General features: G+C 41.2%; 1 protein-coding gene across 2 annotated transcripts in view; it reads left to right on the forward strand.

Moving 5' to 3' along the window:
• IRS1 (insulin receptor substrate 1) overlaps positions 1-24,113 on the forward strand; it is a 78,447-nt gene extending 54,334 nt beyond the window's left edge. The window contains exon 2 of one of the 2 annotated variants that reach the window (XM_033859645.2): positions 20,270-24,113. The gene's annotated coding sequence lies outside the window, so the exon portion shown is untranslated. Of the gene's footprint in view, positions 1-6,456; positions 7,668-20,269 lie in introns of those variants that run through there. The other variant, XM_019923583.3, reaches the window with a different exon arrangement.
• Positions 24,114-27,356: the final 3,243 nt, after the last annotated feature.

The raw sequence follows: 27,356 nt of genomic DNA on the forward strand, positions 1-27,356 counted from the left end.
ACCGTTATGGTATTGACCCCCACTTGCTTTATCTTTTAATTACCTTTTGCCTTATCAGCATGCTCTGTCTTTACTGAAAAGAATGGGCAATAACTGAAGTGTATATTCTTTGGCTTAAAAGATTTCTAAATGTTTATTCAGATTTCCTTAATAGATCGTTGACGGAATACTTTTCATTGTTGAGAACCATATGTTGTTGCTGTTTAAATCTATCTTCTCCATAAATCCCTAACTCTGGAAAAGTTTCCAGACCCTCCTCCCTCTGCCCTTTGCTGTTGGGGAAGGAGAAATCCACGGCGCTGACAGCCCGCCCCCCCCGCTGGACCACATCGGGAGCCCACAGGCGTGACGGTCGCCCTCCCTGTCTTCTTTCCTTTGCGTAATATGTGTGCCTGTCTTCACTGGTGGTCTCCTGAAGTCACCAGCCCTGCCAGAAGGTCTTTCCCTGGGACAAAAGGGGAACTGGAGCGAGATGGCCTCTCACATGTTGGCAACTCTCCCCGAATAGCCTTCCTTGGCAACTCTGCGCTCTGCAAGGGCTGGCCAGCAACCTTGTTATTTTCACCAGCCCTCCCCCATGTGACTCGCACCAGGCAAAACTGCTATTTAAGCAGCTCCATTAAAAAGCTCTGGCTTGGCCGATCGGTTACCCTTTGCCATTTAAGACCATGAAACCAAGTCTTTTCCAGCTCAATTCTGGCCTAAGATGTTGGTTTCCTTCCTTTAGCTAAAAACGGCTTTCTCCTTTCAACATAAAGTAGCAAACATCTTGGGTCTTATCTCTAACTTGACTTCTTTAGTTCAATCCTAACTTGATTTTTTTCTTTTTGGTGATTATGGTCTGAAGGCTTTAAAACAGAAGCCTTTTTCACTACTTAGATCTGTCCTTTCCCAAAGTCTCAGCTTGCCCCCATACCTCCCAGCCGTACCTTGTGAAGAGCAGAGAAATGTTCCCCTTGGCCCAAATTTCAAGCTCTCTGGATTTAACTTTCTTTTCTTTGGGTGATTACCGTAGCTAACAGAGCTGGGCTGGTAATGCTGCTTCCTCCCTAGATGCTGCCATCAAACCCACATGGTAGAACCCAAGCTCTAAGTCAGGAAATTCCTTTCGTAAGGGGTTTCACATTCCGTCAGATGCATCCATGCTTTCGTTTATCTATCGGAGATTGCATGGTGAATGGTAAAATAAGGAACACCTACACACTACCAGGACTATAAATGTATTTGATACTGATGATTTAAAAAAAAATACTGGGCCTGTTTTTCAGATTTCAGGTACGCTTAAAAACAGGGTACTTTCGCAGTATGTTATACGGTGTTATAGGTAAGCATTCTGGAAGACTTGATCAGCTCTAAGTTAGCGGTACCGTGAATTAACTACAGTAGCATCAATGAGGTAGCTGAGGAAATGAACTGTGTTCATGGTTAGGGGTACACAGTTGAATATAACTGTGCGAACTGAGAAATCAACAGACCTGGGAAGACAGGATATGGGAAGATGTCACAGGTGCTGTGTTCAGCATCCTGCAAGGTGCAGAGCTCCCTACCCACCTCTCTGCTCTCACATCCCTTCCACCTTTTTTCTCCCTCTGATCCCAGCCAAAGGTAACCTTTTTCTCCTCCGAGAGTAGTCTCCCCCCACCCTCCTGGCTCTTCTGAATACTTTGCCTGTGCCGCTCCCTTAAGGACTTAGGCTTTTGGAAACCAAACCCAGGAAGCCAGAGGGGTTTCTTTCTGCTTTCAAATTGTCATACTTCTCCCCATACACAGTGAATTGGGAGGATGGGAAAGGGTAGAATACCAAGAAGGTTTAAAACGTTGGTTAACATTCTATGTTCTCATCACAGATTTTTCAGAATGGGAAAGATCTAAATGTGATTAAAACATTATTTCCTCGCAACTTAACATATTTTTGACATTAAATATGGAATATTAAAAGTTCAAATCCTTTAAGTAAATAATGAAATCAGAACCATAGCTGAATAGTGGTGTTCCTTGGGTGACAGGAATTATAATGTTCATAATGAATTATATGTTTACTCCTTTACATTTACTGTCTCATAAATTTTCTATATTACGCTCAAGATTTTTATTTTTAAGTCACAGCTGTTTATGTTAAGAGAAAGAGAAATGTGCAGTTTTGACACATTTCTTCAAGTGGAGGAATTTATTTATATGAATTTTTCTAGTTGAATCTACAATATAAGATCTCAAACAATGATCTCCATTGAAGAAAAGTCATTACTATAGTTACTTTTTTTTTCAAGCATAGTTGGATAAGGAAGAGTTTCTTTCTGGCTACATTTTCCTACAACAGCCAACAACTTACAATATTATACTCCCATCTCCTTAGTAAAAGCAGAAACCGCTAGTAACGTTCTAACCAGGTATTTTAACTATGTTGGGCTTAGCTCAACAAATTGACAGGAAGTTTCAAGGCATTTAAATACAAGATAAAAACTTTTAGCCAATGGGTTTGGCTAAAAATGCATTGCTGAAAGGGTGTGGATCCTTCTCTTGTACTTATATCATAACCTTATGCTGTTTTCAGCAGCTTACTCAGTGGAGACAAATCAGTAGGCTGAGATAGTGTGAAGGGAAGCGGAAGCTTTGTTTTTCAGCTCTAGCCGGCATAGTTTAAGTGGGTCGAGTCCAGAAGATGTAAATTCCTGCTGGATACAATAGTGCAATAATCCATAGGTCTCAAGCAGCATTGCCCAAGTGTTGACTTATTTGATAATGCTTTAAAAATTACATTTTTCATTACTGGCAACAGGATTAGGTGGGTTTTATCCTGTGAGAAGACACATGCGGACCGTAGATGCTGATGTGGTGATGAAATTTTGTCAAAATGTAATTTCCTGCTACTAAATCTTGTGACAGGTGCATCGTATTTCTGGGTTCAGAAGTTATTCCCCAGTGATGTAACTAGAGAGAATGTATAACAGGAACATCACCATTTGATATTTGCACAGCTCTTCTCCAAGGATATGTTTTGCTTTTTCCGTTTCCAGTTTATGAGAGCTACAGATGAGTTTTTGTAAAACATCGTAGCAATATTTGCCTCATATGGTTGGTTGTGAGTCGATTGGAGTTGTAGATATAACGTGCATTCAACACACATTACCCATGTCTTCTTTTTCAGCACGTGCGTTACAGCCTTTATCGTTGTATATTTTTTTAATTTGTCACTCAACAGATGTTTATTGCATTTAATGACTGTGGGAGGCTAGTATTGCTTTTTTTTTTTTTTACATATTCCCAAGTTACAAAGATGTATGAATAGCGATTATATTGCATGCAAACAAATATACACGGTTGCCCTTCTTCAAGTAAGTTGTTTCATTCAAGCGCAGCCCTTCTTCATTTCAAGTGTGTGGAGGCGGGCATATAGACAGATGAACTGAAGTCCCAGGAGGCATCTGCTAAGGTCTGTGTGTAGTGTTAGGAGAGTTCCTTTCCGACCAAACTCATTACAGCAATGGTAAACAGCTATGGTTTTGGAACTTCAGTGTTTGGAGTTCTTTGGCTTTCGATAATACCTCGCTGCGAACCATTATCCAGCTTAATCAGCTCTTTTACTCACCGTATTTGGCTCTCAAAGCTTTTTGGCTGTCTCCAAAGATCAAATGTGCCCTCGGATGGCCAAACTGGCTGCTATAGAGACCATTCAGAAGAATACGCCCAAGGCTGAGAAGGCAGTTGCAAGAAAGAAATGGGACTTGAGGAAGGCATTCCAAAAATGCTTCGAACAATGGCTACATGATTGGAATAAGTATGCAGACACCAAGGTGGCTGCAGGAAGGAAGAGTCCTCACTGAGGATGTCTGTTAAAAATCTTTGTCGTTTACTCAGTAGCTAAACTTTATGTACAGACACACACATACACATACACACACCCTTGCACAAAGATAAACAGTTGTGAACTTCAGACTCTCTCTTTAAATTTTTCCAGGCCTCTATCGTCTGTTTGTAGCTTCTGTTCCCATTTCCTCTATGTCAGCCTTGCCTACCACTTTCCCACTTTAACTTTTTGCTAGACTCCTAAGTTGATGGTGCCGGTAGGTAGCGTTAGTGGCTGAGACATACGTTGATCAGGATTTACGATAAAGGCTTTGAAAAGTAGTATGCCGAGATTTTGGAGTGGAAGATATATGAAGGAATTGTTATATCCTTTTATTTCCTGCTCTTTGAACATACTACTTGTGGAAAATTACAAGGATGGCTTCTGAGTGGCCCAAAGCAATAGATTTCAGCATCTGGCGAAGCCATTTTTTTTTTTTCTCTCCTCGAAGGGCCCCCCATTTCTGCCTTTCTGCATCCATGCAGGTTGGCACATGTGATGACACAACTGGATATAGTTTGTTCCTGTGCTAAGCTGTTCATTCAGCTGTTCTGGATGAGAGCCAGATGTAAGATGAAAAGCACATTGTGCACCCTTAACTTTTCCCCCATTTTACATAAATTGGTGGTTGGTTTGTTTGTCTCAAGCCTTTGTAATAAACTATGGCCTTCCTACTTAATTTCAGGCCAGGATGTATGAAGCTGTGTTAAGCTGTATGTAGATATCCCGGTAGGAACATTTTGGTAGATTGCAGTATGAATTCAGGAGAAACTTGAAAGTACAGTTTTGAAAGGCCAGGTTTTCTTTCCCTTGTAGCTTTCACAGTAAATCCTGTTTCTCTGGCAATTAAAGAGATAAGCCTGGAGTGCTTTTTTTTGTTTGTTTTTTTTACCTTGGTGTCTCCATGTCAAGGCTTTATTTGTAAGTAGAAAAATAGACTTTCTCTGTCATTTAGGGGCGGAGTTAAGACTGTGAAATGAACAGAAATCTCCTGGTAAAACTGAGTCCTCATCTGGCAAATTTCAACCTCCCTGAAAGCCATTCTGTACATGGTGAATGCTGGCTGGTCCCAGCCATACTCTCCTCCAAAGAGGAGAGGCAGAGAAAAGAAAAAGTGACGTTGGTCAACATTTACCTCGTGTGGATTTTCTAGACTATCGCTGTCCTTGTGGCTGACCTGGATCGTTACTGCTTGCGTGTTGATCATATCACAAAGCATGTCCTTGTGGTCCCTTCACTTATTTAAAGACGTCTCGGCCTGTCCTTCAAGGTTCCTCCGACAAAATCACATTCCTCCCTTGGCCTGTCCAGGGCTGGGCTCTCATCCCACGGGGTCTCGTTTTGTCCTGCGCCCCCAGTGGGAAGTGTGCCTTGTCCCTTTCATTCGTTATGCTCATATTTAGTGAGTTCCTGCTAGGTACCAGCCCTTGTGCTGGGCTCTGGAGATGCAACACTGAAACACCATCCCTGTTTCCACATCCCCAAACTATTCCATTTCTGCCAAACCAAGCCGAGTGTGTCAACGAGGTGCTTCCATTCCTCTCCTAGCTAGAAGTGTCCTTCCCACCTCCATACCTCCAGAGCTTTTTGCTTATGTGCCTCTATCATGGTATTCACCCTGTTTCTACTTTGCATTCCGTCTGTCTGTAAGTGAAGCTTACCTTCCTTGCTAGAATTTCTAGAAAGCAGAGCCTATAGCAGAATTCACCTTTGTATCCTCCACAGTACTTAATGCAACCATTTACTCATTCAACAGGTATGTTGATTAGCTACTCTGTGCCATCTACTGCTCAGGACATTCTATGAATATTGATGTTTATAGATACCTTTTGGATGCATGAAAAATGGGGACCTCAGAAGGATTATCTAATGTTAAGACTTGAGAACAAAAGAGGCTTTTGAGGTTGAAAAGGTGTCTCCTCTCTGGAGGGGAATGGGAAGCACCCCTTGAGGTTTGACTTTTTAAATTGCATAGAAGAAATGTTGTATTTCTGCCAGAATAACTTATTTCTGTTAGACCTAAATCGGAACCCCTTTCTTTAGTTAATGGTTAACTAGGTCTCTTTTGCTTGGATCTCCTTTTGCATCTAAAATTCTCCTGTCAACCGATGTCAGGTTAAAAACCGATGTCAGGTTAAAAACCGATTTCAGATTTTGTAATGTTAAACCCTGCAACTTCAAATTCTAAAGTCTGTAGTTGACTTTTAACCAAAAGAAGATTAAGCCTGGCCTGACTGTAACCTGCTTAGCATATTTTGTAGTTGTTTTACACAAATGCTGCAGTGGGCATTTTTGTTTTGATCATAAGAACATCAAAGTGTTTCGTATTGCTAAACTTCTGAAACCTCCAAATCACATCGATTGGTTTACTGACTTAATATTGACTATTTTGAGTTTGTGATTGCTTTAGACTCTTGCATTTTGAAAGAAAGTTAAGTACAGTTTGTTGATTGTACTGAAGTCCTCAGTACTGCTTATGCCTGGAGCTTCAGTTTATCTGAAGCTGCCCCTTTTAAAAGGTGCTGCCCCTTTTAAAAGAAGAACCCTAAAAAGCTATCAAACGTGCGTTTTGAGATGCCCATGGTGACGAATTCTTTCGTTTTCCTTTTCAGAATGAAGACCTAAATGACCTCAGCAAATCCTCCTTTAACTCATGGGTACCCAGACTCTAAATATTTCATGATTCACAACCAGGACCTCACATCTTCCTCCTCAGTAGATGGTACGATGCACCCATTTCAGTTTGTTTACTTTACACAATCCTCAGGAGTTTGTTGACTGAACTGCACGTTCTATATCGTGCCAAGAAAAAAGCACTGTGACACCAGAACAATGAGTCTGCATAAACTTCATCTTCGACCTTAAGGACTTAGCTGGCCACATGAGCTGATGTGCCCCCCACCGTGCCACAAGAGAATGGGTTTACGCTCATTGCATTTACAAGACACATTTCATCTGCTGCTGAAACCGTGTACGACAGAGCATCATTGTAAATTATTTCATACGGAACTGTTTGCTTTGGGTGGAGAGAGTATTAAATATTTAACATAGGTTTTTGATTTATAAGTGTAATTTTTTTAATTAAAATGTAACTTTTCTTACAGCACATCTTTTTTTGGGATGTGGAACTGAGGTATACAATGTTCTGTTGTAAAGAGTGGAGCAAATGCTTAAAACAAGGCTAACAAGAGTAGAATAGGGTACGATCCTTGTTTTAAGATTGTAATTCAGAAAAGTAATATAATAAGAATCATAGTGCCATAGATGGTTCTCAATTGTATAGTTCTATTTGCTGATACTATCTCTTGTAATATAGCCCTGATGTTGAGCTGAGATCCTTTCAAGAGCTGATCTTAATTTCGTATTTTTTTTTTTCTGTAAGGCAATAGGCCATGTTAATTAAACTGAAGAAGGGTATATTCTACTGGGTATTTTCAAGTGTCAGCTTAAAATTGGCAATTGAATGGAAGCAAAATTACAAGAAAAGGCATTCAGTGTCTTCCATTGTATATACTGTAAAGAGGAGGCGACATGGGTGATCCCTTCGAATCAAAAGCTCTCTTTGGAATGAACAATGTGGGTGTTTGTAAATTCTGGAAATTTCTTTCTATTCATAATAAACTAGAGACTGTTGATCTTTTCTTCTCCCCTCCCCCACTTCTGTAAGCTTCCTGTTCCATTGCCACCATTTTTTTTTTTCTGTTGCACACGTTAGGATCTTTCATTTCCTGCACTGTCTCTAGAAAGATGTAAGACAAGTGAATACTTTTCTTTCATTTCTAACCAGAAATTAAAATTCCAGAACGTGTTTTTTTTATCATGACCAGGGCTACATGTCACTTTCCTTAAGACTCTTATCTCATGTTTTCTGAGAATGTCCAGTGTTACATTGTTTAACTGAATGTAATTTGGTCCATTTGCCCTGGTGGCTACTGGCCTATGCGTGATTAGTTAATAAACCCAGGGCACAGAGAGCACATCAAAGCATAATGACCTGCTATGGAAACATCTAGCCAGCAGTGAAAATGTTAATCCTTTTCTTGTTTGGAAAGTACACACATCTTGGAATTTTTCCCTGTGAAAAAGAAATGGCAATGGACGTACTTCAAGAAATTGCCTACAGAGTTTTGAATCTTTGACCAGGAAACTTCCTAAAGGTTCGGTGAATTAAGGCTAGTATCAGACTCCCCCGGAGTCCATGTAAACTCTCCCTCAGGAGGTCCCGGCCCTGCTATTGAGAGGAGCAACATTTTCTTTCACTGAAGGGTTGATCCCCCTGGGGGGGAGAGGGGCTGCCAGGAAGGGGCCAGGGTTGGGGGCCATTGCAGTGGCTGCTCATCAATGGGTCAGGTACCCCCTGCTCTACTCAAAAGGGAGTGGAGATCAATGGAACCCCTCACCCTGCTGAGGCCTGTGTTACTGTTAACTCAGACGGATGGCATGTACCTCACAGACTCTTGTACAATGTTCATTGTTGCAGATTCTAATCGTTTGCATGCTCATCAATTTCTAAGATAAATAGGTCTGTAGTCATAAGAATCCATTGTTTTCAAGGAACTTACCGAATGACATCACTTCCTGTTAGGAGAGAACACTACCGATTTTAAAAATTTGATATGAAAGTTTTTTGTTGTTTTTTTTTACTCTTTATAAAAAAGACTTTCTTAGTCTAACTTTCATTTTTCAAGTATTTTGACTCATACTCTTGCTTGTGTAGGAAGGAGACAAGCTGTCCACTCTCTTCCGTTGAAGACGTAAGTAATTAAGGAGAAATCAATGAACAAAGTCAGTCCCACCCATTTTCCTGTAAAGGTAGTTATTATTTCTCAAGGAACCTAAACTTTGCATATGTATTACCAAGATACCTCTGCCTGTGGGGTTAACACATTTTCTGGGTGAGAACAAGAAATGAACCGGACTGGAAAAAGCCATCTCTTGGTTTCTGTTTCACTGACGTTTTGTTGAGTCAAACAGTATCAAGGTAGGCGTTCTTATTTAAGCTGCTTCTAGTGGTCCCTGAGCTGGGTTTTCCGGTGGTATCAAACTTCGCCCATTTAAAAAACTGGAAGTTGCTGGTATTTGAGGCAAAAACTCTTGCTCTGTCTACATGAGGGGTTGACCTTTAGCTGCTAAGTCCTTGTGTTCAGCTCCTATTCAGGAGACTTGGCTTTTATCCATTTCAAAGTATTTGTAGGCCAGCCAAAGGCTTACATGAATGGGACTTCTGGTGGCCTCTGGTTAACCTGTAAGTTAGTGGCTTTTCTTCATGAGACCAACCTTTTACAGTGTTCTTTCTTAGAGACTTAGGCAGAGTTTTAAAATTCTCCTTTGTGGAAAGAACAAATATGTTCCATGACTTTGATGATATCTTTATTCTGAGCAAAAGAAAATAAAAGTCCTAGAACCAGCTAAAAGTGAAGAGAATCCATTAATGATCAACCACCTGAGTCAATAATGACAATTCAGGGCCGATGTTACATCTGTGGCTGTTTCTCGCTAACTTTCAAAGGTCAGGGACTCTCTTGACTAATCTACGTTGACTGCAAAAATGGATTTTCTAAAAAATCATCTAGCCAGAAGTAGAGATTTTTAACTTTTCTTGCGCTGACGCTTGCCTCCTAGCTGTCTTTTAAATCTGAGACATTTAAAGTATTAAACAGCTTTACTAAACTATAAGAAACAGTATTTGACAATACTGAGGCCCTGTTTTGTTCAATCTTGCATCCTGAATGCCATACGCCGTGTAGTTGAAAACTTTCATTTTTACTCACTGCAGATGGTTTCAAAATGGGGGAGGGGAGCTCATCATCCACTGATAACAGAACCACGAAAAATGAGATTCATGTGCAACGTTCCAACTGCTTTGTCAGGGCTCTGTAGGTCAGTCCGTCACACAAGGAGGCATGGAAACCAGAAACACTGCAGTAATTAAGACCTTGACTGGGGAGAGACAGGACCCTCTGGAAGGCATGGGAAGGAGAATGGATAGAGACCAGATAGAAACCTGCTCCTTTGCAAGGACTTGACAGGGGAGTAAGTGTTCCTAGGACCTCATGTATGTTAGTTGCAGTATGAATGCTGCATTTATATAGACTGCTGAGAAATTGGAAAGGAAGAAGCATACACTTCTAGGGATGTGAGGAAATATGACCTTGCCAGATGTAAGACAACGACCTCCACTCTGTGAGCTTAGTCATGGAGGGCAAAGAGAGCCTTGTGGTCAGTAGACATCAAGGGGTTAAACACTTGGTGCCGCTGGTCATTTCCAAAGCCAAGTCAGAGAAGATCATGGGGGTCCTTCTATAGCTCTGTAAATCAGTCTCCTAAGGATGGATAGAGAAGGTGTGGGTCAGATGGCATACTGGATTCCTTCCCTACTTGTAACCAGAGCATTAGATTAGGTACTGGGAAGTGGTGGAATGATGTTGGAGGTGTTTAACCTACTCTTAATGAAATTTATCAGTAATCAAGAGCTTAGAATTAGCTAATACGATTAGAAAAACATAGGGCATAGCTGGAGAGTGGTCTTCCTTTCCTAGTTCATTGATGCTGGCATCTGTGATGTATACACCAAGGGATCTGGTATTATAGACTTTGGCTATTCACCTGGCGTTTAAATCTCTCCCTTTGTTTTTGTTGTTAATTTCTCCAGTGTTAACCAATATGCCACACGATAGGACAGATTCAGTACACAGGAAAACTTGTCTGTATTTGTATAGACATCTTTAGTGCTTTTTTTTTTTTTTCTTTTTAGAACTTCGCTATTGGCTTAAGAATGTAGTTCCCGGAACCATTTTTCTTACAAGGTTCTTTCCTTACACGTCTTGGCTACAGGGTGGGCCAAATTAAATACATATATATTTTTTCGTTTCATGTATGTGCAGTTTGGTTTATCATCTTAAGATGGTGGTGCTGCTTACGGTGCTACTTCATCTGTGTTCAGAAGGACCAATGCATGGTCTGTATCGCTACCAAATCATTTATTGTATATATGTGTATAACATATGTATTATGTATATATGTAATGGATACCAGGCCAGGTATATATTTTTATTTAGATTCACTTTTCCCAAGTTTTCTTTATAGTGTTATGCTTATTTTCAGTCCCCCCCCCCCCTCCCCGATTCTGTCTGGTACTTAGAACTGTAGTGTCTTCATCGTTAATTAAAGAAAACTGTCTAAATGAATTCACGGACGCGAACGCTAGTGATCCTTCATGTTTTTGATTATGGGACATGAAACAGAAACTGCCAATTCAAGTTTTCCGGGGCATTTGATTGGGTAAGAGCAGTGTGACACTATTTAACATACTTTAATGAATGATTTTGGAATGGATAGGTTTACCTCATCCTGTCCCTCTTCACTTGGCTTCCAATGGCCAAGAATATAAAGAAAAAGACCTCTGACAAGATTGTGAGTTGCTTTTGGTGGTGGTGGTGTGACGGGAAGAGAGAGAGGGGAGCAAACATCTATCCTCCCTGGGGTGGAAAGGTATGTGTTCTGTTGAGAGGCACTAGAAGAGCCTTGTCAACCTTCGACGAAGCTCTTGTGATGCAGGTTGCCTTGGAGGGGACCTCTGGACGGGGTCTGAGATGGTTAGCATCGTCTGGGTAGCTTTTGAAAATTTTTCATCCGTGGCCAGGCCAACTCCAGAGAGGCTGATTTACTTTGTCTGGGAAGGGGGCTGGGCATCTGTTGTTGCTGCCGCTGCTTTTTATCTTCTCCAGGAGACTCCAGTACAGGTCAGGGCTGAGAACCGCTGCAGGGAAGTGTTGCCCAAACTTGTCTGATGACTAGAGCCACTTACTCGACATGCTGATTTCCTCGAGCTGTCTGGGAAAGTATGTCTAAACAGGTGACTCTTGTGGTTGGCACGTTTGGAAAATTCAGATTTCTGTGCAAGGGGAGCCTTTTGGATCGTTTCACCGCTGGAATGGATAGAACACCAATGATTTTTGAAAATAATAAACCCCGTTGCCAATAAACAAACAGGCAACTCCCCCATTCCTCCCAAATTGAGCTTTCTTGCTTAAACAGTTTAAATAGATGATTGACGTGGCCTATGTTTGTTAGGGTAGACTCAAATTACTGAACATTTTGGAAACAGATTCGAGATTAATTTTTTTAATTTATTTACTTTTAACGAGCATGGCGCTCCACGAGAGTGACAAGACGGAGTTTTCTGTCTTTCCTTATCCTTATTTGGTGCACCAGGCCCGTCTTCCTTCTACCTGGCACGCATAGTAAATGAAATTTTTATTGTTAAGAAGTAGCATGCAACATGATTGAATAAATGCTTGAAGTCATTATTTCATCTTCACTTTATATTAGCTTTCTCCATTTATTCTTTAAAAAAACAAAACTGATTTTTTCCCTGCCAGTGGTATTGCAAAGCAAACATCACTCTAACGTCTATTGAAATTACAAGTAAACATCACTAATTAGTATAAATTTGAGGGAAGTCTAGTTGGAGTGAATTAATGGTGCAATTTATAGCATAATTGTCTTATTATCTTTACACATATACAGAAACAAACTATGGCAAGTAAAATGTCAATAAAATGCCTGCAAGAACGAACAGGCAAGGAGAATTTGTAATTACCTCACTGATTCTATAATAAACAAGAGCAGCATTTATTCTGCATTTATTCTAGATGAGTCACCAGGATGTACAGCGGTTATCTCATTTTATCCTTTCAGCAACCCAGAGGTAGATACTATCATCTATCATTTCTGTATTCCCCAGACAGGCAAGCAGAAGAGAGAAGGGGCATGACTATGGTCAAGGGATACTATGGGATGCAGCAGCCTCTCACCCGTGGACTGCTTGATGGCTAAGCTTGTATTCCCATCAATGCCACTGCAAGTCTCTGGTTTCCAAATTCTTTAAAAAATTAAATTCTCTACATTAAAAACACTATCACTACAGCTTCCCTGTATTACTAACTTGCTGAGTAAATATGATCTCACATGAGCCAGAGAGGAAACCTCTCTCCAACTTATCATTTTTACCCTACCCAGTAACAGACCCTTATTACACTTATTTCCGTTCTTTATCTTTGTGTCTAGCTTAGTTCATTCCTGTCCAAAGTCTTTTTGTGATTCCCCATTTGTTCCCTCAAGAAGTTCACCCCTCTTCAGCAACACAATAGAGAGAACTTTATTTTAGGAACATAGCAGGACAGTAGGTGAGATGTGAAAGCCACAAAGATATCCAAGCACCTGTATTTTTAGGCATCAGCTTCTATATATTGCCTCCTGTAAACTCATTAAATCAGAACTCCTTACCTTCCCTGGTGTGGAAACTGATGATTAGATAAATGACCAAGATGGACAATAGGAGAAAAAGTGGGGTCATCTGAGCTAGAGAGAGTCCTGACCTGAAGTGAGAGAATGGTCAAAGCTTCCTCAATATAGGAATCCCCTCTCTCATATACCCTGCAGGGGAGGGAAAGTTTTTCCTTGACTCTCTTAAGGTCCCTGGCTGGGTCTGAACATTAAACTGACAAAGACAAATTAACAAGAGAAAAGCATATAAATTTATACATATGCGTTTTTACATGACACGGAGCCTTCCTAAGGACCTGAAGGAACAGCTAGCCGAGTATTTTTGTGCTGGGTTTGATGGAGCGCGGACCCTCGTGGAGGAATATGATAGGTTAAGGAGTGTGAGGTTAGCATACTGAACTGGGGGAAAATTAGCAAGTCCTGTCTGTTTGCATTCTTCTCGGCGTCGCTTTGTCTTTGGAGATAAGGATGCTCCTTTCCTGAGTGTAGGGAGGGCACCTCTCACATGAGGGTTTTATGACCTGTCTCAGGGGCGGACAGCGAGAGAAGGTCAGAGTGACCTTCCTGTTGCTGCTGTCTTCTCAAACTCCTTCAGCTTAAAATATTCAGTATGCCAAAGGGCTGTATTTGGGGGTGGCATGTCCTGAACCCCGTGAACCCACAGTGCTTCTCAAACCTTGGACTGTACACTACCTCTACAGAATTTCCTGACAGGCTTATTATGACATAGAGATTTTAACAGGGGCCTCAGGAAACGATATTAGTAACAAGTTGTTTCCCCAAAACACACACGCGCCCGCGTGTGCGTGCGCGTGCACACACACACACACACACACACACACACACACACTCCTTCTCTGCGGGGCTGTTCTACACACTGACCTTACTGGAACGTGTTACTGGCAGTCAGTAGGCAGTATCCTTTCCACTCCCTTCTCTGTGTAAGTTGCTCCAAATCTCAAGCACCACAACCTCTAACTGTAAATGTGAGAGAAGTGATATCACTAGAGTTGCTCATGGCTCCTGAAAAACTAATCTATAAAGTAGAAATTAGTAAAATTAGTCTAAACTTACATAGGAATTAGCATAAATGCGAGAATTAGGTAAATTTGCACTTACTGTAAATACAGCATTATCTTGATTCTACCAAACAAAATCCCAAACAAAACAAAATATCTCAAAATATTAAAAAGTGGTATGTTTGATGGATGCTTTTTTTTTAACATCCTTATTGGAGTATAACTGCTTTACAGTGGTGTGTTAGTTTCTGCTGTATAACAAAGTGAATCAGCTATACATATACATACATCCCCATATCTCCTCCCTCTTGCATCATTTTTATTTTATCTTTTCTATTTTTCTGTAAGTTTTTATAATGATCATGTCTCATTTTCATAATGAAAAAGAAAACAAAATATTGTTTTAAAAAAGGGGGGTCTGGGACTTCCCTGGCAGTCCAGTGGTTAGGAACCAGCACTCCCAATGCAGGGGGCACAGTTTCGATCCCTGGTGGGGGAACTAAGATCCCACATGCCGCACGGTGCAGCCAAAGAAAAAAAGGGTGGGGAGAGGCTGGGTGAGAATCTTAGTGAATCCCCACGTGCTGGTATTACCATACAGCTCAACACTCCGTGATCAGTCAGTCGGGGGTCAGCCAGCTATGGCCTGTGAGCCAAATCCAGTCCGGCTGCCTGTTTTTGTAAATAAAGTTTTATTGGAACATAGCTCTGCTCATTCATTTATATATTGCCTATGGCACTACAACAGCAGTGCTGAGTAATTGTGACAAAAACAAATGGCCCCCAAAGTACTACACTTCCTATCTGATCCTTTATAAAAATGTTTGCCCAGCCGTATAATAGATGTTTGGTTTTTTCTGGTTTTTTTTGAGTGTGTGTAGTATGCGGGCCTCTCACCGTTGTGGCCTCTCCCATTGCGGAGCACAGGCTCCGGACGCGCAGGCTCAGCAGCCATGGCTCATGGGCCCAGCCGCTCCGCGGCATGTGGGATCTTCCCGGACTGGGGCACGAACCCGTGTCCCCTGCATCGGCAGGCGGACTCTCAACCACTGCGCCACCAGGGAAGCCCAATAGATGTTTTTTAAGAGAGAGAATTAGGATGAGGCAAAGACCCTTGCCCTGGGCTTCTGAAATTCTCCTGCATCTGCTCAAGGGGCTTTCTGGAGTGCTCTTGCCACAATTACAGCGCTGTTGGACGGAGTTTATTACTGTCTCTGAATCCCTATGGAGCTGATCCTTGAAGTGCTAAAAGGACTTCTTTAACACTAAACTACTTTTACCGTTAGGCACGCAGAGCTGAAGCAGAATAAACCTCGGATGATACTTTTTCCTTTTGTTGCCTCAGTTTTTCTAGATTAACAGCCAAAAAAAAAGGAGAAATCATTAGTTAAAAGTTATTGTTTTCAAAGAAGTTGGGTTTCCCTAAGAGACTCCAAAAGAAGTTCAAAGTAGACTGTGGTCAGTCTTCAGAACAGCAGGCAGGACCTCGACCAATAGGAGAGACAGTAAACAGGCATCCTCTTCCAGTCTCTTTCTCCAACTCGTCATCAGCTGCAGTGCTAAGAACGAAAACAGTGCCAAGAGCATGAATTCAGGTCAGGAAGATAATACCTGATAACCTATGAGACGAAGATAACATATTTGAGGATTATTAGATTAAAAAAAAAAGCATTGTTATAAATTGTCATTGGATAGGAACACAATTCCTTGGTATTTTTAAATTATAAAATCCCACTACTTATTCATTCACCACACCCGTGGTATTACTTGAGAACTATTATATGCTATGATGTGGCACAAGGACCCAGTTCTTGGCACTCCTGTATAGGTTCTGGAAGTGATCTCAGATCTGTGTGTCTGGACCCCTTGTTTTATGGGTAAGAAAACTGGATTTCTGTTCCACCCGCATTTAATGTGACTTTATTTTAAAACTGTATCTATACCAGATTGATTAAAACAGATTCTAAAAGGGCTTTAATGCCCCCTCTCCTGGCGAGGTTTGAGGTGCTCTCATGGCCCAGCATGCAGTGTGAGAAGTGTGTGCGCAGATTGGGAAGTCCTGTCCTGGAGGGTTGCTGAGGTCGACCTGGAGAGTCAGCACGGTGGCGAGTAGGAGACAGGGACAGTGTTGAAATGGGACAGCTGTAAGGACCAGAAAGCTGGAATGAGGGAATCAGAGCGGCCAGGTGGAAAGGCTCCCATACCCAGCTTTCAAAGAGACCAGAAAGCATCAGACAGTCTCAAAGGGTTACTGCTGGCCGGAATCTTTACCTATCAATGGTACAACTCATTCTCACGTAAAGTCAAGAATCTTGGGTCCCCAGTCTCCTGCCCGTGAATTGAGAACGCCTCCTGGATCAGGTAGAGCGAAAACCCGAGTAACACGCACGGCTCACGTTTATCAAGCATTTCGCCACACGCCTGTCGCTGGTCACGGATCAGCTCATGTGCCTTCGTCCCAAAGGTTTGTAGCTATTACATCTAACCCCATTTTAGAGAGTAAAATAATCTAAGGTCTAGAAGGGAACCTGTCTAAGTCACTCAGTGGGTAAGTGTAGTGTTAAGGTTCCAACTCAGTTCTCTCGAACTTCAAACCTTTACTTCCAGAGTTTAACGGTTCAAAGACATGGAAACTGGAAAAATAAAAAATCCATGTTCATTGAAATCCTGATATACTTTTGTGACACTGGGTTGTCAGAAATGCCACGTGGAAAATTCTCTTTTTTGTTTTGTATTTATTTTGTTTGTTTTGTTTATTTTAAATTGCTGACTTCCCTTTATTCAGCCTTCAGGTGCTAATAGATGAATGATAAATCTATTTAAAAATAAGTTTTTGGCTTCCACATATTCCCTTTGCTATTATTAGATGTTTAATTATGCAGCTACGGGGAAAGTTCTCAAGGCGCAGTTCCATTGCTGGACACAACCCGTACCCTCTCCCACTCCCACCTCCCCAGTCTAACTTTCTTCTCTACGCTTTGCTTTTGGGGGCTTCTGGTTAAGTTGGGATGCAAGTGCTCCTTAGCTGTCTCTCATTAACCTCTTGAAGCTCGACTAAATAGAGCTTCCCATTTGCTTTTCACAGAAGATGGCAGCCAAATACACACACACACACACACACACACACACACCCCGTATCATACCACTCATATACACACACACACACCACAGCCCCCCTCCTTCCCCATCCCATCATAAAATTCAAGGAGGAAAAGTTAATGATGCATCTAAAATAGCTAACTTGTTTTTTTACATCAGCGGGATGTTTCTGGTTTAAATTCAAATTGTTCCTTTAATTTTACATCCCCCTTTCATCACTACCACACACCAACTATTCCAGTTATCAGGGTCCCATGCCCCATATGTAAAAAAAAAAAAAGTAGAGCTCTGAATCTGGTTTACTTCATCTGTTGAAAAAGAAAATAAGTTTGGCTGAGCTAAACAAACTTCTTCCTGAATAGAGTAACCTTACTATTTGTGTTTGCTGAAATGTTTGACAGATGGGAATCTGATGGGGATGTTTCTTCTAGTGACTGTGGAATAATTCAGCTCTCATCTTTGCTTTGCCACTAACTGAGTGACTTTGAGCAAAGCACTTCTCTCTGGCTCGCTCCTTCTTTGTTTATAAAATAGGAGAATTATCTGATCTTACCCTGGGGTTCAGAAATTTGTCAACACTCTAAAATTGAATGTACTGTTTTTCCCGTGTATAGCTGTGTGTATTTTTTATTCCTGGGGAGGGGGGACTGTGACTTCCAGTGAATTCTTTAAAGATTCAAAACAGAGAGATGGTTTCTTAGAATCACAGAATTTCATAATGTTTATGACGCCCTAGCAAATTTTATAGAATTAGGGACTGGCCTAGGGCAAAATAGTAGGTCAGTAAAGTTTGTCCCGGCTTCTTTCTCCCCTCAGCTCTAAACGTGGGTTGAGGTTGGGTATACCCCCTTTGCCAAATGTTTTCTTGGGACCCAGGGTCTCTCTGGAGTGGAGACAACACTAATTGCTAATAGTGGGGTTTTAGGTATCCATATGGAGAGAAGTTTAGTAGGAGATGTTTAGTTTACTTAGAGCAGATTTAGTGCTTTATAGGCACTGAGTCTTGCAAAGGAAAATGGTGAACTTGTCCCTTGTCCCTTTATGTATTTAAAATAAAACTTTACTTTGACAATGACACGAAACTTGCATGTTTGCAATGAAGAAAGCTTATTTCTAGATTTTCTGAAAAATTTTAATTCTGGATGCATTCATCAAAGCTAAACTTTTTCTCCTTTGTTTTTGGGAGATGGGGTTCCTGGTTGGCTGTCGCTCTCAAGACTGGCCTGGGATTAAGACCCCCGTCCTCACCTCTCTGAAGGCATCTCTTATAGGTAACCACCTACTCTACCTGTACATGAAGTTGGCTCTGACCCACCCTCTGATGAGCGTTGCTTAGTTGTTGGCAGAAAAAGAACGAAAGCAGGAAAAGAATGAAAGAATTTCCTTCGGGCTGACAAACAACTCCTACTTTTTGTTTCTAATGGGAAATCTATTTTTACTCTTCTCTGCCCCAGCAGTGGAGTTGATCTTCATGACACAAAGAAACCCTCAACCAAAAATTTAAAAAGAGTGTTTCTCTTTGGAAATTATAAACTCAAAATATCTTCTCTAGGGAACTACACTATAGTATTTCAGGTAAGAAGACTATGCCCACTGAGTGTGTTCCATTAAGATGTTGAGCCTCCAATGAAAACATAATCGATTATCAAAGATTTTCACCAAAGACGACCATGCAGTTGAAATCTGCCATTTAATTTTTTCTATGTGGTTGTGGAGTGATGAGTTTTTGTTCTAGAAAAGGGCTGTAGTGTTGGAACCAGACAGTCCTAGGCCAACCTGGAAATCCCATTGACTAACTGGGAGACCGTGGGAAAATTGTCAACTTCTAGGAGGCATAGTTTTACCACCTGTAACGTAGGGATGATGACATTTACTTTGCAGAGGTTTGGAGAGCATTCAAGGCATTCTCACCATATGCAGAGCACTTGAAATAGTGCTTCACCCATAACTGGTACCCCATACATTGTAAACCTTGTAGAATAATTTTAATTCTAAACATTTTTACAACTTTTGGACAAAATCTCTTCCTTCATGCCAGAACAGTGGGGTCTACCTTTTTATAACTGTGAAGTTTAAAAGGCCTTAGACACAAGGAGTCTTCCTTGCTTGAAGTCTGCAGCCTACCTTTCTGGTGAAAAAGTCCTGTGGTGCAAGGAGGTTTATGATGAAACCATAGATGGAATATTGCAATCATGGCGTCCCTTGTCGGAAATGAACTCACGCAGCGTTCTGAGCACAAAACTGGCACCAATGAGGAAACTGGACATTATGAATGATGAACGTATTAGCTAGCTCTGCCTTTCATTCCAACTATTACATTACTTTCTTTAAGATCTGAGCTGAGGTTAGAAGCGGTCATCCCATCCAGGTGTGCTCACCTTTAAGTTGGGTTCAAATATGGTCCCTGAGCCTCCCACTCTCACACTTCTTGTTCATTCAAACACTGCTATTTTGTTCTGATCCGTAAGCCTTTTGGAGATGCTTGTCTCGTAGCAAATACCCCTGCACCACTTGGCCCCTGGGGTTGAGCTCACTTCTTTTTATATTTAAGACCAAAATTAATGAAGAAAAATACTTAAGATAAGACTGTTGTTTCTGCTTCATTTATCGTCTAGATTCTCCTCACCACAGTGTTCTTACAGAGGAGGGTGTCCAGGGGGACCTGTCACTGAGGCTGTGAAAGGAGCACCCTCTGGAAGACGAAAGGGCCGGGCCCTGGCTCCCTCCCCCTGTCTCGTTTCTAGCCTTCACCTACTGCCTATCATCTCTCTTCCCCTTCACTGCTGGGCTGGGCCAACCTCTCATGGCATTATTTTTAGTTCTTCTACCAAAACACTGACTTGTTTCTCCCATGGTTTCTTTTCCCTTGACCAGGGATGTGAGATGAGTTTTCTCCTTGTACGTTCAAGGGCGTCGGGAACATTGTGTGCTGACGTTTAACCCCTTGCATTTCCCCGAGGTCCTTTGTTCAGTTCCTCATGAACTTCTAATTTTTTCCTGGCTTGTGTGTTTTGTCCAGACTGCAGTTTTCTGGAGCTTGGCCGGCCACTTTGTTTCGGGGAAGCTTATTGCTTCACAGGGAGACCATCTGACAGTTGTTATCTGTCACCTGAGAGACAGAACTGCCAGCATTGGGAGCCAGAGGCAGCGATGAGCTGTGCTTCTCACCGACCTCCCACCTCCCCAGCCCCCACCATCATCTGGGACGACCCGAGGAAGGGGACCAGTGTGACACCAAATGTTCACAGGAGGATGAAGATTTCTCCACCCACCAAGGCCAGCCTCGGTCTCTCCTTGAGCCCCCGACAAAGGGGAGAACCATCAGAGTCGTCTGTATGGAAGTCTGTACTCTGATCTCCTTCCCTCCTTCCAGCTCTCTCCTCTTTCTCCCCTTCCATCAACCTTCCCTCCCTTTATCTCTGCCACAACAGTCTGCGGGATGACGGTGGGGTAACGTCTCTCCAGGAGGCAAACACACTGGCAGATATAACACTGAGTACAAGCCAGTGGTCCATGCCTTCAAGGAGGCGCCCAACCACAATGAGAATAAAATCCATGCTTTTTCCCATCAACAGCATAGGAGGGTTTCTCCACACCCTCTCCAGCACTTTTTTTTTTCCGGTACGCGGGCCTCTCACTCTTGCGGCCTCTCCCCTTGCGGAGCACAGGCTCCGGACGCGCAGGCTCAGCGGCCATGGCTCACGGGCCCAGCCGCTCCGCGGCATGTGGGATCTTCCCGGACCGGGGCACGAACCCGTGTCCGCTGCATCGGCAGGCGGACTCTCAACCACTGCGCCACCAGGGAAGCCCTCCAGCATTTATTGTTTGTAGATTTTTTGATGATGGCCGTTCTGATGGGTGTGAGGTGATACCTCATTGTAGTTTTGATTTGCGTTGCTCTGACAATTAGTGATGTTGAGCATCTTTTCATGTACTTTGTAATATGGGAAAAGAGGCTAAAAAAGAGTGAACAAATATAGATGTATAACAGATTCACTTTGCTGTACACCTGAAATGGGCACAACATTATAATAAATCAACTATACCCCCCAAATTTTTTTTAAAACTTCACAAAGTGTATCAATAGTGCAAAAATAAAAATGGATATAATGAAGAAAAATAAAAACTCCTTGCCCTTCATCAGAGCCAGCAATGACCCTAGGGGACCGGCCCCTGCCATCTCTTCACATGCACCCCCTACCATGTCTTCCTTGGGTCACCCTGCTGTCAGCTCATTCTCACCCAGAGCCTCCACACCGATCCGTCCCCTCCTCCTGAAATGCTCTGGCTTTAGCACTTCTCATAGGTGCTTCCCTCTTATCCTGGTTTTAGCCCAAACGCTCCCTTCCCAGAGAACCCTTTGTCTCCCAAAACCTCTATCGCTCTCTTGCATATATTTTTTTAGTTTTTTCACAGAACTAATCTTCATCTGAAACTATCTCTGTGTTTATTTGTTTGTTTGTTTACTTTCTGCCTTTACCCACTCCCAAACTCTCTTTTTCTCCATGTGGCCCCCAGTGCCTGACATGCTAGTCTGTTTTCAATAAATATCTGTTGAATGAATGGATAAATAGATACTCTAGTAGGGGACATAAGAAATACAAAAGTAACATCATAAATAATGAAATAATCATTGACCTTTTTGGTGTTTTACCAAGCACTGTGTTTTATGTATACTATCTCCAATCTTCAAAACAATTATGAGAGAGAGAGTATTACTTTTATATTTTGCCAAAAAAAAAGGAGGCTCCCGAGCGTTGGTATTTTCCCAAGGCCACCCACTTTGTGAGCAAAGGACCTGGTATCCATCCTCAGACAGGTCTGACTCTCAAGCCAGCAGTGGTCCTTTCCTCTTGACCATGATGTCTCATACACGTAAACAACTATGATACAAGCCAGAAAGAGATAAGCTCCATGAGAGGTACAGATAAACTATCACGGGAATTCAGAGAAGGAAGACGTGGCCTCTGGGTGAGGGCAACAAGAAAGGATTGTAACAAGGTGGTTTTGCGTTTCGGGACCTCGGCCCCTGAAGACTCAAGGGAGGGAGGGAGGAGGATTTGGACAGTTGGAGGTGGAATGTGAAATCCTGGAGTGTGCTGAAGGAAAATACCAGAAGGCTACTGTGTGTGTGTGTGTGTGTGTGTGTCTCTGTGTGTATTACAGCAGAGAGTAAAAAGGTGAGAATGACAATATGAGCTATTCTATTCTGAGAAAGCTTGTAAGTAGCTGTAGGAGGGCATATTTCCTTCTTTTATCCAGTTCTACCTTCGATTCTTCTTTCAAGGCAAATGTACACATCTGTATCTATTAGAGTAAGAGCTTCATATAAACCTCTATGATCCCCCATTTCTGTTTAAGCAGACCTTGCTATTTATCTACCAAGCAAAATGTATTTTCCTACTGAGTCACATTTCAATGTCAGATGTGGGCTAAATGTTCCCAGGCCTATCTAGCCTCGGGGGGTTACATGTGACCACTTTACCACTTAAATCCAAATCTTCGTGATCCAGTGTCTCCGTCTATTCTAGTAGGATTTATGTCGCCTGCAAAGTCTCTGCCCAGATTTTCCTTGAGTCCTCAGGAAGGCACATCAGCTGTGTTCACACAAGTCCTCCTTGCTTGGTACCGCTTTGCCTTCTCTCTGCTGCTGGATGCTGAAGTCTCCCAGGCTCTTCGACTCTGTGTTTTGGACCAAGATTCCTGCTTAGGACTCCAAACCCAGAGTTCCTAGTTTCCCAATTGGCTGCATTCCTTTCAGTCCTCCTGGCAGTGGAGCCTCCCAGGACAGGGACAAAGGCCTCCTCTCTTCTGAGGGCTAAGACCTGTGGGGGCGGGCTGGGAATCAGAATCGAAAGCACAGTGAAAGGACCGGCATCATATTAGATTCCATTTAGATTGATACCAATATGTTGTTATGGAACTGAATGTGAAAGTTATCAACCCTGATGATGTCAAGGTGATAGTGATAGTATAATGAAATGGAGGTCATGTACATCACTGATTTCCTGATCTTTCAGGTGAAGATACAAAATTTATAATTTATAGCTGATAAAGCAAATGGTAGAAGTAATAGTATATTTAAAGTAAAAGTATAAACATAAAATTGAATAATGGGGAGGAAGCAACTATAATAATTGTGATCTACTGGTTGCCTTTATAACTACAACCATATCACAGTTTAACATGACAAAGAGGGCAATTAGGAATAAGGATCTAACAGTTTGGAGTCTACATAAGCCTAAGAAGAGAGTATCAACATGCACAAAGAAAAACAGGCAGATATACTTTATAGGAAGAGACTTTTCTGCATTCTTTTAGTCCATGGTACATCAAGTGAATATAAAGTAATAAAGGCAGTAGAAGATATAAATAACAAAATTAACAAGAGAAAGTCAATTGATATATATTATACACTGTCCCATGAATGCAAAGCATACATTTTCCCCCAAGTGGCCATGGAATGTTCACCGAAAAATAACTATATATTAGGACACAGAGAAAGCTAAGGGAAGTCTGAAAAGTAACATCTGTACAAAAATCATGTCCTGATTGTAATGGAAAAAAAAAATTCGAAGAAAAAACCCAAACAATAAAAGGACTACTCACCTGGAAATTTTTTTTAAAAAGTTTCTTAGGTAACACTTGAGTCAAAGAGGAATACAAAACCAAAATTACAGAGTATTTTACCCTGCCTTGACCTCTCTATGTGGCCCTGTGAGGTCTGCTGTGTACTTCCTCCAGGACCTATGAGTAATAAACATCTCTATTTCAATGTCTCCTGGTCTTTTGTTGAATTGTGGTTCACCGTCCAGCACCCTGGGGCTCTAGTTCACAAACGTTAATTTAACAGTCATAACACATGATTACAGAGGCTGGCATATCCAAACTCTGCAGGGCGAGCTGGTAAACTGGAGATCACAGAAGAGCTTCCTGTGCTGCAGTTTAAGCCTGAGGACTATTTACTGCAGAATTCCCTCTCGCTCAGCAGAGGTCCATCTTTAGTTCCACTTGAGCCTTCACCTGATTGGATGAGGCCCACCCACAAGGTGGAGGGTAGTCTGCTTTCTCAAATCCACCAATTTAAATGTTAATCTCGTGCCAAAACACCCTCACAAAAATATCCAGAATAATGTCTGACCACATATCTGAGCAGCATGGTCAGCCAAATTGAAACATAAAGTTAACCCTCACCACTACACATCCAGTGAAGGTGTTTTTAGAAAAATCTTGGAGAAACATACATGTAGATCCATCCCAAGCATCTCAAATAAAGGTGAATATTAAATGGATTTCATTAGATAATTAAATTTCAAAGAAAAATTTAATAGAAAAAAAATACAGAAGAATATTTTTGTTACCTAGAACAGAGAAAGATTGTTAAAATTATATAACAAAAGTGAGAGCATAAACGAAAAATCTGAGATATTTAATTACATCAGAATTAAGGATTTCTGTTTAACAAACATCATCAGGACCAAAGTGATGATGTTTGACTAAACATGATGTTTGTCATGACTAAATCAATGACAGAATGAGAGAAGGTATTTGCGATGGCTAAGCCAAAGACTAATATCTAGATTAATCAAGAAACTTTTGAAAACCAAAAAGAAAGATACAGCAAGTCCAATTAGAAAGCGAGCAAAGGATATGAACAGGCAGGGTGCTGATAAGGACACCTCAAAAGCTAACCAGTATTTGAAGAGAAAGAAAAATCAAAGTTAAAATAACAATGGTGTATGGTATACACCTATTGGACTGACAACAGTTAGAAAACTAATCAGTGGGGCTCATGGCATAGAAATCCTTATACACGTAGAGTGTATGTTGTTCAGCCATTTTGGTTAGATTACGTAGACATTTACCCTATGATTAGGAAGTCCACCAGATGAATTCTCACATAGGTTCCTAAGGGGCTAGGTACAAGGATATTAATTGCTGAGCCTCTTGTGGCGCAGGGGTCCTGGGTGTCCATCACTGGAAGAGTAGTGATGTACGATTAAGTGGGTGCGCACCTTGGAGTTTACTGCACCAGTTAGAAGCGGTGGGTTCCATGTTTGCACAGTGACATGGATGGGTCTTAAACACAGTGCTTGAGAAAAAAGGTAACAAATGGAATGAAACAGAAGTCAGTCCTCTGTATCCATGGGTTCTGAATCCATGGATGTGCAAGGCTGACTGCACTGTGCCACTTTATGCAAAGGACTTGAGTGTCATCGGATCTTGGTATCCATGGGGGTCCTGAAACCAATACCCTGTGGATCCGGTGGGATGACTGTAGCACAATAGCTTTTATGTAAATCAAAGAATCCATGCACACAGAAAAACAATGCACAGTTTGCAAGGATATATTTTTTTATAAAGAAATACATAAGAGATTGTCATACTAAGTGAAGTAAGTCAGACAGAGAAAGACAAATATCATATGATATCGCTTATATGTGGAATCTATAAAAAAAAGAATCTATTTACAAAAGAGAAACAGACTCACAGACTTAGACAATGAACTTATGGTTGTGGGGGGGAAGGGGGGAAGGGTTAGGGGCGAGGAATAGATTGGGAGTTTGGGATTGACATGTACACACTGCTGTATTTAAAATAGATAACCAACAAGGACCTAATGTAAAAAAAAAAGTTAAATAAATAGATAAAAATAAGAGTACTAAAAAAAAAATGGTAAAAGAAAAATGTGTGTCCTAAGATAAAAGATTGACAATTCTGAGTGTATAATATAATAATATATATGAAGTGATAAAAAAGTGTAAATGTATAAAATCTAATACTTTGATAAACAGTATTATAGTAAAAAAAAAAGAAATACATAAAACATGTTAGAATGGTCTCCTATGAGGGGGAACGGAAGGGGAGGGAATGTGGGGATGAAAAGGAAGAGATACTTGGAAAGAATAAATAAGAGGGGCCTTGTGAAACCAGTGATGATAAGGTGCCATGAACTGAAGAGTCTGATAAATCTAACTTTATGTTCCTGAGGCTGAAAAAGCAAAACAAAACTGAAATATAAACTAGACACATAATGCAAACGAAATAGAGAAGGTTGTGAAAGCGAAACCTTGGAAAGCCCCGGGCCCAGATGGTTTCTCAGAGAGGTTCTACCAAATCTTTCAAGAACAGATAAGTCCAATGGCTGTTTCAGAGCAGAAAAGGGGAATGCTTCAAAATGAGTTTTATGAAGCCAGGATAGTATTGTCCTCATAACGCAACAAAAATAGCACAAAAAGAAAGCCATGAATAGTATGACACAGCTATCAAGACAAAAAGCCTGAATAAAATATTGGCAGACAGACTCCAACAGCACATTAAAAAATAACTCATCCCAATGAAGGGTTTACTTTAGGGACAAAAGGACGATTTTCAGATAGGAAGTTGAAAATAATTTAGCAAATCAGTAGCTGAAACTATGAAGGTCATTTGTCCCCATATATGTGGAAAAGGCATTTGATAACATTTAATACTCATTTTTTTTTTTGATTGAAAAAAGGTTCCTTAACAAAATAGAAAGGACTGGAAAACTGTATAGTCATCAGTGGGACTAGTTACGTAAATTATGATGCATATACACGATGAAATGTTCGGTGCCTGTCAAAAAGAGTGTTATGTATTATTGGTATGTAGAAGAGGAGAAAAAAACATATGTTTGTGTTGCCTTACATATATAAATTTATAAACAATATCCAGAAGGATAATAAGAAAGTGAAATCATTGTTACTGGTGTGTGTGCACATGCGTGTGTGTTGGAGGGGAAGGATTGGAACCAAATGGGTAAGGAAGGCTTTTTATAGTATACCTTTATGCACTTTTTGTTGTCTGAGTTAAATGAATCTATTACCTATTCAAAATATTAGATAGATAACTTGAAAAAGAAATGAAAAATTTGTGTTACTATGATTATATGTGCTCTCACTATAAGAGTGAATCCCTCCAATGATGCTTTCTGACATAGTCTTGGATTAAACTGAAAATAAATGAATGGTCACAATTATTTTGGAAGTGTAACCACTGGATTGTTTAATCTGGAGTGAACTTTAACAATCATCAGATAAAATCCAAAACCTCATTTGCCGAGTGAGAAAAGTGAAGCCCAGAGA

The sequence above is a fragment of the Tursiops truncatus genome, chromosome 7, assembly GCF_011762595.2.
Source record: "Tursiops truncatus isolate mTurTru1 chromosome 7, mTurTru1.mat.Y, whole genome shotgun sequence".
NCBI classification, from domain to species: domain Eukaryota; kingdom Metazoa; phylum Chordata; class Mammalia; order Artiodactyla; family Delphinidae; genus Tursiops; species Tursiops truncatus.